The sequence below is a fragment of the Octopus bimaculoides genome, chromosome 28 (assembly GCF_046866305.1).
Source record: "Octopus bimaculoides isolate indiv1 chromosome 28, ASM4686630v1, whole genome shotgun sequence".
NCBI classification, from domain to species: Eukaryota; Metazoa; Mollusca; class Cephalopoda; order Octopoda; family Octopodidae; genus Octopus; species Octopus bimaculoides.
In genome coordinates, this window is record NC_142955.1 from 19,197,706 (window position 1) to 19,210,979 (window position 13,274).

At 41.0% G+C, this 13,274-nt stretch overlaps 1 long non-coding RNA gene across 1 annotated transcript in view; it reads left to right on the forward strand.

Annotated features, from left to right (window-relative positions):
• The window catches only part of LOC149130720 (uncharacterized), a 17,837-nt gene extending 4,605 nt beyond the window's left edge, over nt 1–13,232 (forward strand). Inside the window, exon 2 of the long non-coding RNA XR_016238873.1 lies at nt 13,108–13,232. This is a non-coding gene — a long non-coding RNA (uncharacterized LOC149130720). The remainder of the gene's footprint in view (nt 1–13,107) is intronic.
• Nucleotides 13,233–13,274: the final 42 nt, after the last annotated feature.

Consider the following 13,274-nt stretch of genomic DNA (forward strand, 5'->3'; position numbering starts at 1 on the left):
AAAGACACCATTTCGAGCGTGGCCGTTTTCGTGCGGGTGACACGTAAAAGCACCCACTACACTCTCTGAGTGGTTGGCGTTAGGAAGGGCATCCAGCTGTAGAAACTCTGCCAAATCAGACTGGAGCCTGGTGTTGCCATCCGGTTTCACCAGTCCTCAGTCAAATCGTCCAACCCATGCTAGCATGGAAAGCGGACGTTAAACGATGATGATGATGATGATGATGATGATATATAGTTAATAAAAAAACATGTATCAGTAAGATGCTTTCTCTAAAGAATACAGTTGTAATTATTACAAGATTTTATATCTTGCACATAGTTACCCAAAGTTTCGCACCCACAAAGCCAAAGCCTTGTGGACAGCTCGTCAGACTCTTTCTCTCTCTCTTTCTCTCTCTCTCTCTCTCTCTCTCTCTCTCTCTTGCTTTTATGCAAAAGTGTCGTAAGTCCAAAACGTTGCTTTTTCAGAAAATAAAATATAGTTTCGCCATTCCATAGCAAAACTGATGTACAACACTTTGATATTTTTTAATATCTTGGCATCTGAAGAAGCTGGAGATACGATAGTTTGACAAAAAGAACCAGCTTTTACAAGCAAAAATAAATATTGAAAAAAATGCATTTGGCCAAATTTGGACATAGGAGAGTTTAACATAATAGCAATGATATGTATATGCAGGGCATTCAGTCGAAGAGACCAAGCTGAATTCAGACTGGAACCTGGTGTAGCTCTGCCACTTACCGATTCCAGTCAAACCATTTAACCTATACCATTATTACCATTATGGTCAACGGACATTAAATGATGATTTTATTCATATATATGTATATATATATATATATATATATACATATGCACACACATCTATGCATATATACACACATACACACTAGCATGTATGTATATTTATTCACTTAGAACAATAGCACTCTTGTGTAGGTCTGTGTGTGTGTGTGTGTGGATATATATATATATATATATATATATATATACATATATATATATATCCACACACACTCCACTTCTCACAGTTGTTAGTGTGTGTGTACTTAGCAATGTACAGTCTCTCTCTCTCTCTTCCACTATGATTTCTGCCTCTCTCTAGTTTTTACTTTCAGTGCTCTCACCCCTCCCCTCGCTTTCTCCTTCCCTACTGTCACCCCACCACCTCCCACTCTCTCTCTTTTGCTTCCTCTCTTCTTTCACTTCCGATGTCTCTATTCTTACTCCTCTCTCTCTCTCTCTCTCTCTCTCTCTCTCTCTCTCTCTCTCTCTCTCTCTCTCTCTTCTTTGTCTATTCCTCTTCTGTGTCTCTCTCTGTCTCTTCGCTCCTCTTTTTCCTTTGTCTCTCTCTCTCTCTCTACTTCTCTAGCTTTCTCTCATTCTCTTTCCTCCCTCTCTCTCTCTCCCTCTCTGTTTCCTTGTCTCTCTCTCTCTCTCTCTCTCCCATCCCTCTGCCCTCTCCTCCAACAGTACACAGGTCCACATAAAACAGCAGTTTTTATACCCCCCCCCCACACACATCTACATGCTCACACACGCACACACTAAAGCTCACACTCACACACACACACACACACACACTCTCGCATGTACGCACCTTCACACACTTTGCCACACTGGAAATTAGCATTTAGACTACTACACACTGCAACCACCACTACCACCACCCCGACAACAACTACTACCATACACACCACCACCACCACTACATACCATTGCAGCGACACCACCACACCACCTCCATCACTACCACTTCTACATAATTATATCGACTTTAATTAAGATGTTTTTCTAATTTAGCAAATGACTTCCACATCAATCCGCCACTGCCCCCCACCCCCCCACCCCCACCACCCCCAATCCTCCATCAGCCCCCCCCCCCGACCTCTGCCATCGCCACCAACAACACCATTACCCTTTAATGGCACCCTTCGCTGCTGCTGCTACCATCCACGACACAGTTCCCACTTTGACACCCCAAATCCCACCACTGCCGCCTGTTGCCCCCTCCCCTCGCACCGACCCTCCACCACCACCACCACCACAGCCACCTCCCCTCCCTGCCTGTTTAGTGGACTGGCCACTTGTTGGTCAAGTGTCGTTTCCTCACTTTGGACAGGAAACACCCTCATACCACCCCACTCCACCCCCACACACGCATACAGGGGACACACCAGCGCGTACACACGTACACACATTCATGCAAGTGTGCACACACAACTCAAGCTCACACATATAGCAGCTTACATTTGCATAGTGTTGCATACATACACACACACAGATGTATACTGTTTTACAAGCAAACACCCACACACGCATGCATATACACACACTGATAAATGGGGACGCATACTGACACGCCACACATACACGTACACACGTATAGGTACTTGTATACACGATATCTCACACAACCACACACTGTCTGACATAATCTGCACATACGCATTCGCACTACTTCTCCTCCTCCCCCTCCCCTTCATCGTCATCGTCATCGTCATTGTCTGTCCGTTGTCCATGCAGGCTCGGGTTGGACCAGTTTGACAAGAACTGGTAGGACCATGGGCCGCACCAGGGTACAACTGTCTGTAGTGACAGTTTCTATGGTCGGCTCTACATGTGGCGTCGGGACAGGTGCCCTACATGTGGCGTCGGGACAGGTGCCCTCCATGTGGCGTCGGGACAGGTGCCTTACATGTGGCATCGGGAAAGGTGCCCTACATGTGGTGTCAGGACAGGTGTCCTACACCTGGAGCTTCAGGTGTTTTCGCACGAACACTCACAATGCCCAGTCTGGGAATTGAAACCGCGATCCTACGACCACGACTCTGGTGCCCTAACCACTGGGCCATTGCACCTCTACAATATTCAGTAATTACTATGACATAATCATTTCCCTTTTCCATGTTTTCCCATCATGTCATATGATTTCTCTTTCATATGTTGTTGAAACAAATGTAATCCATGGAATAAATGTGATACTAACAGCTCTGTTGGCATCACATTTATTATATATCTTGTCTTGGGAGGGTCATTATGCCAGTAGTAATAAACACACACACACATACACACTGGTTCAACATCACTTCTTTATTGTTAGTCAAGTGGTTAAATGGCTAACCAATTAAAAAATCGATTGTTTGTTTAATTGATTGTTTGTTCAGGTTTAAACAATTAATTTGATTGTTTGTCAGTCAAAGTTCTATTGTTGCAACCTTTTCAGTTACATAGTGACTTCATCTCTCTCTCTTTCCAAGGTCTGCTCTGAGTTTGTCTGAGAATTGGTCTTATGCCTGTCTCGTTCACTAGAGCATCAGGTTATAATCAGTGCTAGGGAGGTTGTCATGTCTACAGCAAGACCTCTTCATCCCACACTTTACAGAGTGTATGGGACACACATTATTTTAGTACCAGTAAAAGAGAAGTTGGCTTTTCTACATTGGATGTGGGGTAAGAAGTTTGCTTTCCAACCACACAGATCTGGGTTCAATCCCACTGCATGACTGAAACAAAAATATATATATATATATATATACTGATTTGATGGGTATCTGTTGCATAGATCAAGACAGATCAATATGAAGTATGACACAAATCAACAAATGAAACAGTCTGTATAAGCAATATGCAAATAGAGCGTTGATGCAAGAAAGTTCACTGATGCTCAACATGATGCAAATCCACAATTATCCCATTTTATATGAAAGTATAGGCATGTCATAATAGAATAATAAAACAGACTAATGGGTTTTATGATATATCTACGAATGTTTCATTAAAAGAATTTCATTGTGATGTAACTGTATACAACAAGTTATATATTAATGCACGAAATTCATCAGAATATTCAATTTGTTGCATCATGTGTCTCCCTGATCATCAGGCTATACCATAACCGAGACTCAAATATTAATATGTTGTAGCGTTGAAGATGTATCTTATGATCTCCATTGTTGCAGCATATCAATATTTGACACGTAATTTTAGTAGAACCTGATGACTTTGGAGAAATACGATGTAGCGTTCTTATGAATATTGCATGTTAATAAATGCCTCCTTGTCTATTATGTCGCAATAAAATCTCTCAAACAATTGTCGACATATCATACAATCCATTTATTTGTTTCATCTCACACACATGCACATATATAAATGCAAAGTGTGCACGGAGGTGAAGCAAGTGCACAATATTGAAACATTCATAGGAAATGAATCTATTTATTGAGGCATCACTGATGTTGTTTTCTTGCTATTTTTTCCTGATCGTGTTTGTGTGCATACATATGTGTCATCACCATTTAATATGTTTTCCATGCTGGCATGGGTTGGATGGTGTGACCAGAGCTGGCAAGCCAAAGAGCTGCACCTGGTTCCAGTCTGATTTGGCCTGGTTTCTACAGATGGATGCCCTTCCTAATGCCAATCCACTTCACAGTATGTGCTAGATTCTTGGTTCTTTTTACATGATACTGGCCTGGGTGCTATTATGTGGCTGTAAAACAATATTTCAATAATATGCACTCATCTAACCCATGGTGGGATGGAAAAATGTACATAAAAAGAATGATGAATTGGCTAACAACGAAGGTGAATTAAACTTAAGACATCTCATCCCTTTGTCCTCCTTCCCCACTTCTTCACTAAATATATTAACCTTTTTAAATCCAACCTGCCCATGACTGCCCCTACTTCTATGATACAAATTTCCTGTTTTAAAGAGATCTAAATTAAAACCAAAATTTCATGTTAATTCATGTTCCTGACACCAGACTAATACAGATAGTCATTTCAATAAATTCTTTGAAACAAGACCAGTGGATTTCAACAGAAATATGATAACAAAAGAGTTTACCAGGGCTGACCTGGGATGAACCCTTTTGATACTAACTTGCCTCAGACTGTCCTTAGCCCGAGGATACTTCATGTTTTAAAACGGTCCTAATTAAAACTTTTCATCAAAATTTTGTGCTAATTTATGTTCCAAACACCAGTTTAATAACGAGTTATTTTTCTGCATTCTTCATTAATTTCCAAAACAAACTGAAACAAAGAATCTTGGTTACATCTACACTCGTCTGAACACATACACTTGCTCGTGTATATTCGTTGTTATAATTCCAGAAATATTTTGCATGTCATTTTATTGCATATATATATTAGATAACGTGTGTGTGTGTGTGTGGCCATTTATGTTTGTGTAAATGGTTGGAAATATAGCTACAAATACATGGCTGTATTTGTACCAAACCCTTTGTGCCAAGATTTGGAGTGTGCACTCCTGGGAGGGTGTAAATCACTTGTGGTGGTGCCATGTAAAAGAGAGAAGATATGTACACACATGCATATATATAGGAATGGGCACACTTGGTTTCAGCATCCAGTATGTAAGCCTATTGTTCCAGGTTCAATCCCAGGTTGCAGAAACCTTATTTTAGCTGCCCTGCACCCCCTCCTCCCAACAACCCCATGGTGGCCGCCGATACCTTGTCAATGAAATTGGTGAATGGAAACTGTACAGAAGCCTCATGTTTGTGTGTGTGTGTTTAGTTTGTTTTTAATGCTGTATCTCTTTGTGTCATGTGACTTAGCGGTGTGACAAAGAGTGATTAATAAACGAAATACCAGACTGGAATTAGTTACTGGGAGACTATAGGATTGGTTCGAAGCCTTCAAAGTTGTGCCCCAGGATGGTTGTGAACCAACACGTATGTGTGTGTGTGCCAATGGAGGGGGTGAGGTAGTGATGTATGTTATAGTTGCTCTCACCACCCCCACCACCACCACCACAGACCTTTATCTCCCTCCCTCCCTCCCCTCCCGGTTGTGTCCCAATGACTTTTGTATTTCATTTGTATGACTCACCAGTGTGGAGTGGTCAGCATGGCATTAGACATGGCTGTCCCCGTTCCCACCACCACCACCACCACCACCACTTCAGTATTATCGCCAACATCACCATCATCATCACTATGAACATCAATGCCATTGTCTTCATCAATGTCACCCCCCCCCCCCCCGCACGCACACATTGGAGATGTTGTAATCGTTACCATCTCAACCACGCCCTCACATCTATTGAAAGTCTAGTAAAAAAAAAAAACCATGGGAGGAGTGGGGGGGTGCCGTTGGTGGTGAGATAGTCCTCCATATTTATGCAAATATGTGTGTGTGTGTGTGTGTGTGTGTGTGTGTATAGTGGCTGTGTGGTAAGAAGCTTGCTTCCCAACCACATGGTTCCGGGTTCAGTCCCACTGCGTGGCACCTTGGGCAAGTGTCTTCTACTATAGCCTCGGGCCGACCAAAGCCTTGTGAGTGGATTTGGTAGACGGAAACTGAAAGAAGCCTATCCTCTGCATGTGTGTGTGTTATGTGTTTGTGTTTGTCCCCCCACCATATATATGAGGGAGAGAGAGAGTTTTTGAAATGATGTACAGATATTGTATATTTAGAATAATGTAGTCAGATTGCTAGATGATTATATATTGACCTCAGTGGAATTTGAACTCGGGACATAATGGCAGATGAAATACCGCTAAGCATTTCACGTTGCGTACTAACATTTCTGCCAGCATGCTGCCTTGTAACGGACAAATATTGTTTTATGGTCAAACTGGTCAGATCCAGCCTCTCACACCTACCTTGCAATGCCATTCTATAAATTAGCAATCACATCATCGAAATTTTGAAATCACAAAATAATTATTAATTGAAAACGATGTGAATAAACAAGAATTACATTTGACAGAGTAATCTAAGCGCTTAAGGGTTAACATAAGGACCACCACAAAGAGTAATGATTTTCTGTTAGTCAGGAGGGAAGGCAATGCTTGTGGCCCTTTATAGGGTCTTTTGAGGATGCTTGCAAATAATGGTGGTGGTGGCAGTAGTTGATATTGTGATGGTTGCAGTAAGAATACAAAATGTAGTTGCAGTTATTTTTTGTATCTTTTAGCCAGAGGGTACGACAGAATCCATGGCCCTTAATAGGGGCTTTGAGAGTGGTAGGAAGGACAGGGTGGGTGAGGGGGATCCTTGCACCAGAAACTTGTCCAAACTGCTTGCAACAGAGTAGGGTCCACTAAAGGTATCCAAGGCCCCAGGTGCTGGGGGTGATTAATATTGTAGTGGTGGTAGTAGTAGTAGTAAGACCATAGTAGTGACAGCTGTGTAGTAGTAGTAGTAATAGTAGTAGTAGCTGTTATAGGAAAGGTGGTGGTAATGTAGCGATAGAATTAGTAGTTTTGGTTGTGGTGTTAGAAGCAGTAGTAGTAGTAGTAGTATGTCTGTAGAATTAATCTCCCCAACAGACAATCTAATTAATATCCAATGTGTGTGTGTGTGTGTGTACCATGTGTTGTTTGTGTTGTTGTTGGATGGGAAATATAATATATTGTTGTTGAGGAATTATTGGATAGTGTGTGGTGGTGGGGATGGAGGAGCAGAGTGGTGAGAGTGTTGGTATGTTGCAGTGGTGGTGGTGGTGAGAGTGATACTGGTTTGATGTGGGAATGAGGTGTGTGGTGATAGCATGCTTGTGATGGTGAGGATGTTGGTATGGTGGTGGTGGTGGTGACACTGGTGTGTTATAGGAATGAGGTGTGATGGTAGTAGGATTCTGACAATGGTGATGTTGTTGTGTTGCAGCAGTGATGGCGGTGGTGGTGTGTTGTATTGGTAACCGTAGTGATGGGGGTGTCATGTAGTGGTGTGATGGTAGTAGTTGATGGGTTTTTTTTTTATTATTCCTACATGAATCCTTATTCACCAGTCCTTAAATTTAGTACACTCCTTCCATGACCATCTTGTTTAAACCCTCTAGCATGCTTATCTTATTCACGTTGTTTTTGAATTAATCTTGTATTATCTTGTAGCTTTGAGCTTTCAATGATGTCGTTATTAATTTGTTTCCAAGCAAGGTGATATTTCCTCCATGGCCAGACATGTTTCCATGGAATATTGGAAACAAACAGCACTGCTTGTATGATGGTGATACTCGTTTACGACTACCATGAGGTTGACAATGCCTTTTTTCTTTCTGGTGGATCGGATACCAATGAAATTAATAGAGACACATGGCTGATGTGACCCTTTCACCTCTCAGTTGCTACATTCTGGGTGTTCCACATGTTCCACATGGGACAACAAGGATAAAGCTCAGAGGATGTTTGTATCTTCTTGTGACTACACAAACCCTCTTCTGAAACCTTTAAAGAAAGCATATGGAGAAATGCTGAAAATTCCCTGTCTTTAGATAAAAGAAAATCCAGGAGGATCAGTTAATTATGATTCTATTCAACATATTCCCCTTCTCAGATTCACACACTTTTTGCAGTGGTCCTTCAGTTACTCTAAGCCCTGAAAATGAATTCGGAAGGTTGGGCCTCCAACCAGGCCTTTCGCAATACCTTTAAAGCCAGGAAGTTTTCAACACCCCATGTAAAAAGCATGATCCGAACGTGATCAATGCCAGGCCCGCCTGACTGGCCCCTGTGCCAATGGCACGTAAAAGCACCCACTACACTCTCAGAGTGGTTGGCGTTAGGAAGGGCATCCAGCTGTAGAAACTCTGCCAGATCAGATTGGAGCCTGGTGCAGCCTTCTGGCGTGCCAGCCCACAGTCAAACCATCCAACCCATGCCAGCATGGAAAGCGGACGTTAAACAATGATGATGATGATGATGATGATGATGGTGATATAGATAGATAGATAGTGTCTTCTATAGCCTCGGGCCGATCAAATCCTTGTGAGTGGATTTGATACATGGAAGCTGAAAAGAAGCCCATAGTGTGTGTGTGTGTGTGTGTCTCTGTCCCCACCACTGCTTGGCAACCAGTGTTGGTGGGTTTATGTCCATATGACTGAGCAGTTTGACAGAATAAATACCAAGTGCTGAGATCGATTCATTTGACTAAAGGTTTATCAAGGTGTTGCTCCAGCATGGCCACAGTCTAATGGTTGAAACAAGTAAAACATAAAAGACATATGTGGATGTATGTACTTGTAAGTGGGCGGGCTGGTATATACACGTACACATGCTCTTATATGCATATTCACACATGTATACGCATATCTGCATATACATGTGTGCATGTATGTGTGTGTGTGTGTGTGTGCTGAGTGTGGAAGAGTGACCTTTAAAAAATACTCACCAAGGAACAGAGTCCCGGGGAAAGAAAGGATGCTGGGTGAGGGGGTGGGGGTGGGTTGGGAGTCTCTAATTGATGCTGTGGGGTGGGGTTGGGGGTTGAGGGGAGGAAGGATCCAAACTGAAGTGGGGCGGAGAGGGAGCGTGTGGAATCTAATCATAAAGGTTATATTAAATTGGTGCCCAATTACCACTGACTGTACTGTGTCCTCTGTCTCTGTAGGGGGGTGGAGGGGCTATGACTAGAGATTTAGGCCAATGACTGTCTCTTCTCTCTCCCTCTTTCTCTCTCCATACATATGCATGTGTATGTGTGTGTATATACATATATATATATATATATATATATATATATATATGTATGTATGTGAGTGGTTGGCGTTAGGAAGGGCATCCAGCTGTAGAAACTCTGCCAAATCAGACTGGAGCCTGGTGTTGCCATCCGGTTTCACCAGTCCTCAGTCAAATCGTCCAACCCATGCTAGCATGGAAAGCGGACGTTAAACGATGATGATGATGATGATGATGATATATATATATATATATATTCACATACGTACATGATGTGTGTGTATATATGTGTGTGTGTGTGTGTGTGTGTGTGGTAGAGGCATGTTGGATTCGTGGTCATAGAATCGCAATTTCAATTCCTAGACCAGACGTTTCACATTGCTCCTGTCCTCTCAGCTTGTAAAAATGAATAATACTGCAGCACACCAGCATCCTGTGTAGGGAGTTGCATGTATATATGTATATGTGTGTATATATATATATATATATATATATATATATATATATATGTATGTATGTATGTATGTATGTATATATATATATATATATATATATATATATATATATATATATATATATATATATATATACATATATATTATCTGAAATGTATAGTATTAAATATCCATCGCAGCTGGTCTTACCAATTGGTTTCGCATAAAGAACACAATGGTGCATTAGGTAACAAACCGATTATATAACTTTACACTCATCAGAGTTAGCTGATATGGAAGGGAATTCCCCCATCACAGCTAGTGTTGGTGTGTTTATATCCCCATAACCTAGTGGTTCAACAAAACAAACCAATATAGTTAGTACCAGGCTTTAAAAAAATATAAAATAAAGTATTGGGGGTCAATTTGTCGACTAAAATACTTCAAGGTGGTGCCCCAGCATGGCCGCAGTCCAATGACTGAAACGAGTAAAAGATGAAAGACGTGTATATATGTATACACACATGCGCGTATACATGTGTGTGTGTGTGTGTGTGTGTCGGTTCAGTTAGATCTATTTTGCTGTTGGTAACAAAGGAATGAAGGTTCCTCCCGTTTTGGGAACTGGGCTGCCTGCCATGGCATTAATTAAATGTAATTAATTTTGGTAGGTAGGCGGGAGTGGGGGGATCAGGGCTCTTCTGGTGGTGGTGGTGGTGGTTTTAGGTCGATGGGAGGGGGCTTTGGAAAATTAATTTCATGTTGTGTGTGTGTGTGAAATTGGGTATATTAGAAGAAGACCACGCTGGAGCACCATCTCTGTGTGTGCTGTTTTTAACCCATTTGCATTTCAACCAGCCATATCTAGCTGTGTCTGTGTGTGTATGATATGTGTAGATATGTGTGTGTGTATATGTAGATAGATGTGTGTGTGTAGACGTATATATATATATATATATATATATATATATATATATATATATATATATATCATCATCATCATCGTTTAACGTCCGCTTTCCATGCTAGCATGGGTTGGACGATTTGACTGAGGACTGGTGAAACCGGATGGCAACACCAGGCTCCATATATATATATATATATATATATATATATATATATAGAGAGAGAGAGAGAGAGAGAGAGAGAGAGAGAGAGAGAGAGAGAGAGATACCTATATATATGTTTGTGTGTGTGTAACTATGTATGAATGTGTATATAAGTGTGTGTATTTCTTTCTATACACGTGTGTGTGTATATATACATATCTATATCTATATATATATATATATACACACATGTAACTATGTACATATACCTAAATGTGTATATAAAGTGTGTGGGTATATATATATATATATATATATATATATATATATATATATGTTGTTATAGCTATGCATATTTGTATGTGTATATACTTCAATGTGTATATTTGTGTGTGTGTGTGTGGTAATCACCATTTTGTCTCAATCTCTGTTGATAACATTCTAATTGTTACTGTTGATGTGGTGGTGATGGGCATGGGAGGAAGAGGGATCCTTCCCTCCCATCACAAGCACTCTCTCTCTCTCTCTCTCTCCTTTCCTGGCGCACCCCCCCCCACACACACACACACCAGCCCTCCCCCTTCTCCACCCCACCCCCAGATTCCTACTCCTAATTCTACACCCCCTTCCTTCTCCCTCCCCCATCCTTGTGTGTGTGGAGGGTCTCTTTTCCTCCTTTTCCCCTCTCCCCCCTCTCTTCTTCTCTCTCACTATTCCTCTCTTCCTCACTCACTCCCCATTCTCTCTCTTCCCCCTCCCCCTTGACTTTTTACAACCCCCTTCCCTGCTCTTCCTTCACTCACACCCTCTCCCCTCTTTGTTCATCCCCTACCCACACACATACACAAGGGTGATATTTGGTAAAGAGAGGAAAAGGAAGAGGTTGTAATACTCTGTGTGTGTGTGTGTACATGTATGTACAAGTGTATGTTGCTGTGTATGTATGTGTGTGTGTGTTATCCCCCAGTCTGTGTGTGTGGGTTATTGCAAGACTATTTAGCCCAAGGTCAGCCCTGATGCAGCAGCAGACAAATGATCACGGCTGCCTTCACCATGACCATCCCATCTTTTATTCAGGCATAGTCTATCTGAGGCTACATTATTTAATGTATCCCTCCTTGTTTAGCCTTAGGTCAGCCCTGATCCAACAGGCCTAGGATCAAACATGTTCCAACCATGACCATCCCATCTTTTATCCAGTCATAGTGTATCTAGGGCGACATTATCTAATGTATCATTTTTTTGTATGCTTTGTGTCTCTGTTACCCTATTTCTGCTAAAATCCATAGCCTTTTGTTTTAATTGATTTTAGAACTAACGAAGAATTCAGTAAAATAAATTTCTCATTAATCTGGTCATTTGGAACTGAGATTATCATGAAGATTTTGATAGAAGTTTTTAATTTAGATCACGTTAAAATAGGAAATTTATATCATAGAACCAGGAGTGGTGGTCTCTGGTGGACTGGTATCAAAAGGGTTAACCCCAGTTTAACCCCTAGTAAAGATAAAGTTGTTATTTAACCCTTTTGTTAATGGACTGTTAAGATCACTTTAACCCTTTTGTTACCATATTTCTGTTGAAATCCCCTGCCTTTGTTTTTATTTATTTTCAAAATGATGAATTTAATCAAATAACTTCATCATTATTAATCTGATGTTTGGAGCATAAATTGATAAAATTTTGGTGGAAGGTTTTAAATTTCTTTTTTAATAGCATTTGAATAAAGCTCTAGATAATAGTGTGTAGATCTTAGATTAAAAATTCCTTTGGATGCAAAAAGTCAGTCTTCCCTCTATCCAAAGGGTTTTTTAACCCAATTTACCTGCTGTTATTCGTAGCTTCATCTCCTTTTAGTTTCATCACTAAAAAGAAGCTATCTCACACCTCTCAAAGCTTCTAAATCTTTATTTGGTGGAAGATTTTAGTCTCAGTCACTTTGTATCCCAGAACAAGAGGCATATTCAAATCGGTTGATTCCAAATGGTTAAGGCAGAACATACTTTAACGGGGTGGGCATCTGGCATTTATTTCCAGCATGTCCCACAAGCCCCGCTCATTAAGCCCTGCGTGTATTTTGTTTCAGTGAATAATCATCTTTATCTTCTTTCCATTTTCGTCCCTGCATTCTGTCATTTTGCTTTTTCTTATGGTGTCCTTTTTTTGTTCTTTTTTCTGCAGGAATTACAAATCATGAAGAATACTCTTTGGTACGTGAGCTGCCGGAAGAGGAGAAAGAAAAAACGATGACCCTAAAGAGAGACAAGTCCATCGCTAAGGACCAGAAAAAACTAGAAGAGATGAGACGAAAACTACACACAGATGACGACGGTGAGTTTCATTCGGTT